Source organism: Tachyglossus aculeatus, chromosome 2 (assembly GCF_015852505.1).
Source record: "Tachyglossus aculeatus isolate mTacAcu1 chromosome 2, mTacAcu1.pri, whole genome shotgun sequence".
Classification (NCBI taxonomy): domain Eukaryota; kingdom Metazoa; phylum Chordata; class Mammalia; order Monotremata; family Tachyglossidae; genus Tachyglossus; species Tachyglossus aculeatus.
Window position 1 is genome coordinate 43,562,854 of NC_052067.1, and position 6,000 is coordinate 43,568,853.

Here is a 6,000-nt window from a genome sequence, read left to right on the forward strand (position 1 = left end):
GCGCTCAGTACAGTGCCTGGCCCACAGTAAATGCTTAAGACCCTAACAACGGGAAGGTAAGCAGCACGTCTTTCCTCCCAAAGAGCCCCACGTGGGATGGGGACTGTGCCCGACACGATGGGCCTGTATCCACCTCAGCGCTCAGTACAGTGCCTGGCTCGTAGTAAGCGCTTAATACAGTGCTTGGCACAAAGTAAGACTTTTTTAGACTGTGAGCCCCCTTTTAGACTGTGAGCCCACTGCTGGGTAGGGACTGTCTCTATATGTTGCCAACTTGTGCTTCCCAAGCGCTTAGTACAGTGCTCTGCACACAGTAAGCGCTCAATAAATACGATTGATGATAGTAAGCGCTCAAAAATGCCATTATTATTAATACCATAAACACTGGAAGGGAAGCAGCACGTCTTTCCTCCCAAAGAGCCCCATGTGGGACAGGGACTGTGTACTACCCGATGATCTTGTATACACCCAGGGCGCTCAGTACAGTGCCTGGCCCACAGTCAGCGCTTAATACCCTAAAAGCGGGAAGGCAAAGCAGTATGTGTTTCCTCCCAAAGAGCCCCACGTGGGAGGGGGACTGTGCGCAACACGATGATCGTGTATCCACCCTGGCGCTCAGTACAGTGCCTGGCTCATAGTAAGCGCTTAATACAGTGCTTGGCACATACTAAGCGCTCAACAAATACCATCATTAATACCCTAAGCACCAGAAGGGAAGCAGGAAAGGAAATGTCTTTCCTCCTAGAGACCCCCACGTGGGACAGGGACTGTGCACTACCCGATGAACTGATAAATACCCCAGGCGCTCAGTACAGTGCCTGGCCCATAGTAAGCGCTTAATACCATAAAGCCGGAAGGGAAGCAGCAGGTCTTTCCTCCCAAACAGCCCCACGTGGGACGGGGACTGTGCCCGACCCGATGAGCTTGCTATCCACCCCGGGCGCTCAGTACAGTGCCTGGCCCACAGTCAGCGCTTCGTACCCTAAAAACGGGAAGGGAAGCAGTAGGTCTTTCCTCCCAAAGAGCCCCACGTGGGACGGGGACTGTAACCACCCCAGCGCTCAGTACAGTGCCTGGCCCATAGCAAGCGCTTAATACAGTGCTTGGCACATAGTAAGCGCTCAACAAATACCATTATTATGAATACCATAAGCCCCGGAAGGGAAGCAGCAGGTCTTTCCTCCCAAACAGCCCCACGTGGGACGGGGACTGTGTGCGACCCGATGATCGTGTATCCACCCCGGGCGCTCAGTACAGTGCCTGGCCCACAGTAAACGCTTAACACCCTAAAAACGGGACGGGAAGCAGCAGGTCTTTCCTCCCAAACAGTCCCACGTGGGATGGGGACTGGGTGCGACCCGATGAGCTTGTTATCCACCCCGGGCGCTCAGTACAGTGCCTGGCCCATAGTCGTCAGTGCTTCGTACCCTAAAAACGGGAAGGGAAGCAGTAGGTCTTTCCTCCCAAACAGTCCCACGTGGGACGGGGACTGTGTGCGACCCGATGATCGTGTATCCACCCCAGCGCTCAGTACAGTGCCTGGCCCATAGTAAGCGCTTAATGCAGTGCTTGGCACATAGTAAGCGCTCAACAAATACCATAAACCCCGGAAGGGAAGCAGCGCGTCTTTCCTCCCAAACAGCCCCACGTGGGACGGGGACTGTGCCCGACCCGATGAGCTTGTATCCACCCCGGGCGCTCAGTACAGTGCCTGGCCCGTAGTAAGCGCTTAATACCCTAAAAACGGGACGGGAAGCAGCAGGTCTTTCCTCCCAAACAGTCCCACTTGGGACGGGGACTGTGCCCGACCCGATGAGCTTGTATCCACCCCGGGCGCTCAGTACAGTGCCTGGCCCGTAGTAAGCGCTTAACACCCTAAAAACGGGACGGGAAGCAGCAGGTCTTTCCTCCCAAACAGTCCCACGTGGGATGGGGACTGTGCGCGACCCGATGAGCTTGTTATCCACCCCGGGCGCTCAGTACAGTGCCTGGCCCATAGTAAGCGCTTAATACCATAAAGCCGGAAGGGAAGCAGCAGGTCTTTCCTCCCAAACAGCCCCACGTGGGACGGGGACTGTGTACGACCCGATGAGCTTGTATCCACCCCGGGCTCTCAGTACAGTGCCTGGCCCGTAGTAAGCGCTTAGTACCCTAAAAACGGGAAGGGAAGCAGCAGGTCTTTCCTCCCAAAGAGCCCCACGTGGGACGGGGACTGTGTGCGACCCGATGAGCTTGTTATCCACCCCGGGCGCTCAGGACAGTGCCTGGCCCGTAGTAAGCGCTTAGTACCTTAAAGCCGGAAGGGAAGCAGCAGGTCTTTCCTCCCAAACAGTCCCACGTGGGACGGGGACTGTGTGCGACCCGATGAGCTTGTTATCCACCCCGGGCGCTCAGTACAGTGCCTGGCCCGTAGTAAGCGCTTAATACCCTAAAAACGGGAAGGGAAGCGGCAGGTCTTTCCTCCCAAACAGCCCCACGTGGGACGGGGACTGTGCTGCCCCGGTGAGCGTGTACCTACCCCAGGCGCTCAGTACAGTGCCTGGCCCATAGTAAGCGCTTAATACAGTGCTTGGCACATAATAAGCGCTCAACAAATACCATTATTATGAATCCCATAAACCCCGGAAGGGAAGCAGCGCGTCTTTCCTCCCAAACAGTCTCACGTGGGATGGGGACTGTATCTGAACAGGTGAGCGCGTACCTACCCCAGGCGCTCAGTACAGTGCCTGGCCCGTAGTAAGCGCTTAGTACCATAAAGCCGGAAGGGAAGCAGCAGGTCTTTCCTCCCAAACAGCCCCACGGGGGACGGGGACTGTGTGCGACCCGATGATCTTGTATCCACCCCGGGCGCTCAGTACAGTGCCTGGCCCGTAGTAAGCGCTTAACACCCTAAAAACGGGACGGGAAGCAGTAGGTCTTTCCCCCCAAACAGTCCCACGTGGGATGGGGACTGTGTGCGACCCGATGAGCTTGTTATCCACCCCGGGCGCTCAGTACAGTGCCTGGCCCGTAGTAAGCGCTTAATACCATAAAGCCGGAAGGGAAGCGGCAGGTCTTTCCTCCCAAACAGCCCCACGTGGGACGGGGACTGTGCCCGACCCGATGAGCTTGTATCCACCCCGGGCGCTCAGTACAGTGCCTGGCCCGTAGTAAGCGCTTAACACCCTAAAAACGGGACGGGAAGCAGTAGGTCTTTCCCCCCAAACAGTCCCACGTGGGATGGGGACTGTGTGCGACCCGATGAGCTTGTTATCCACCCCGGGCGCTCAGTACAGTGCCTGGCCCGTAGTAAGCGCTTAATACCATAAAGCCGGAAGGGAAGCGGCAGGTCTTTCCTCCCAAACAGCCCCACGTGGGACGGGGACTGTGCTGCCCCGGTGAGCGTGTACCTACCCCAGGCGCTCAGTACAGTGCCTGGCCCATAGTAAGCGCTTAATACAGTGCTTGGCACATAATAAGCGCTCAACAAATACCATTATTATGAATCCCATAAACCCCGGAAGGGAAGCAGCAGGTCTTTCCTCCCAAACAGTCTCACGTGGGATGGGGACTGTATCTGAACAGGTGAGCGCGTACCTACCCCAGGCGCTCAGTACAGTGCCTGGCCCGTAGTAAGCGCTTAGTACCATAAAGCCGGAAGGGAAGCAGCAGGTCTTTCCTCCCAAACAGCCCCACGTGGGACGGGGACTGTGCCCGACCCGATGAGCTGGTATCCACCCCGGGCGCTCAGTACAGTGCCTGGCCCGTAGTAAGCGCTTAACACCCTAAAAACGGGACGGGAAGCAGCAGGTCTTTCCTCCCAAACAGTCCCACGTGGGACGGGGACTGGGTGCGACCCGATGAGCTTGTTATCCACCCCGGGCGCTCAGTACAGTGCCTGGCCCCCTAGTAAGCGCCTAATACCCTAAAAGCGGCAGGGAAGCGGCAGGTCTTTCCTCCCAAACGGCCCCACGTGGGACGGGGACTGGGTGCGACCCGATGAGCGCGTACCTACCCCGGGCGCTCAGTACAGCGGCTGGCGCATGGTTAGGGCCGGAGCGCTTAGCACAGTGCCCCGCTCACACAGCCGGCACGACGCTCAGCACGGAGTGAGAGCGGCGGGCCGAGCCCGCGCCGCGAGCCCCCCAGGGGGCGTGTCCCGCGGCCCGCCAATCAGCGGGCGGCTCCCGGGGAGGCCCCGCCCCCTCCCGCCCGCTGCACCAATAGGAGCCCAGAGCACCGCCCCGCCCCTCCCGCCCTTTTCTCCCCGGGCACCAACCAATCAACCGCCGCGATTTATTGGGCGCTCACCGGGCTCGACCAATCAACCACCGCGATTTATTGAGCGCTTTCTGGCCTCAACCAACCAATCACGCGCGGCGATTTATTGGGCGCTCACTGGGCTCAACCAATCGATCACCGCGATTTATTGGGCGCTCACTGGGCTCAACCAATCGATCACCGCGACTTATTGGGCGCTCACTGGGCTCAACCAACCACTCGCTGCTATTTATTGAGCGTTTACTGAGCTCAACCCATCACCCACCGCGATTAATTGAGCGCTCTCTGGCCTCAATCAATCACGCATAGCGACTTATTGGGCGCTCACTGGGCTCAACCAATCAATCACCGCGATTTATTGGGCGGTTACTGGGCTCAACCAACCACTCGCTGCTATTTATTGAGCGTTTACTGAGCTCAACCCATCACCCACCGCGATTTATTGAGCGCTCACTGGGCTCAACCAATCAACCACCGCGATTTATTGAGCGCTTTCTGGCCTCAACCAATCACGCACAGCAATTTATTGGGCGCTCACTGGGCTCAACCAATCAATCACCGCGATTTATTGGGCGCTCACTGGGCTCAACCAATCGATCTCTGCGATTTACTGGGCGCTCACTGGGCTCAACCAATCGATCACCGCGATTTACTGGGCGCTCACTGGGCTCAACCAACCACTCGCTGCTATTTATTGAGCGTTTACTGAGCTCAACCCATCACCCACCGCGATTTATTGAGCGCTCACTGGGTTCAACCAATCAACCACCGCGATTTATTGAGCGCTTTCTGGCCTAAACCAATCACGCACAGCAATTTATTGGGCGCTCACTGGGTTCAACCAATCGATCACCGCGATTTATTGGGCGCTCACTGGGCTCAACCAATCGATCACCGCGATTTATTGAGCGCTTTCTGGCCTCAACCAACCAATCACGCACAGTGATTTATTGGGCGCTCACTGGGCTCAACCAATCAATCACCGCGATTTATTGGGCGCTCACTGGGCTCAACCAATCGATCACCGCGATTTACTGGGCGCTCACTGGGCTCAACCAACCACTTGCTGCTATTTATTGACCGTTTACTGAGCTCAACCCATCACCCACCGCGATTTATTGAGCGCTCACTGGGCTCAACCAATCAACCACCGCGATTTATTGAGAGCTTTCTGGCCTCAACCAACCAATCACGCACAGCGATTTATTGGGCGCTCACTGGGCTCAAGCAATCAATCACCGCGATTTATTGGGCGCTCACTGGGCTCAACCAATCGATCACCGCGATTTATTGGGCGCTTACTGGGCTCAACCACTTACTGCTATTTATTGAGCGCTTACTGGGGCTCAACCCATCACTCACCGCGATTTATTGAGCGTTTACTGAGCTCAACCAATCACACCGCGATTTATTGAACGCTTACTGGGCTCAACCAACCACTCACTGCGATTTATTGAGCGCTTTCTGGGCTCAACCAATCACTCACCGCGATTTGTTGGGCGCTCACTGGGCTCAACCAATCAATCACCGCGATTTATTGAGCGCTTACTGGGCTCAACCAACCACTCACTGCGATTTATTGGGCGCTCACTGGGCTCCACCAATCAATCACCGCGACTTATTGAGCGTTTACTGAGCTCAACTAATCACTCACCGTGATTTTTTGAGCGCTTACTGGGCTCAACCAATCAATCACCGCGATTTCTTGGGCGCTCACTGGGCTCAACCAATCGCCGCGAT

General features: G+C 56.5%; 1 protein-coding gene across 1 annotated transcript in view; it reads right to left on the reverse strand.

Moving 5' to 3' along the window:
• Positions 1 to 4,072, reverse strand: part of TRANK1 (tetratricopeptide repeat and ankyrin repeat containing 1) — an 80,794-nt gene extending 76,722 nt beyond the window's left edge. The window contains exon 1 of the mRNA XM_038767663.1: positions 3,995 to 4,072. The gene's annotated coding sequence lies outside the window, so the exon portion shown is untranslated. The remainder of the gene's footprint in view (positions 1 to 3,994) is intronic.
• Positions 4,073 to 6,000: the final 1,928 nt, after the last annotated feature.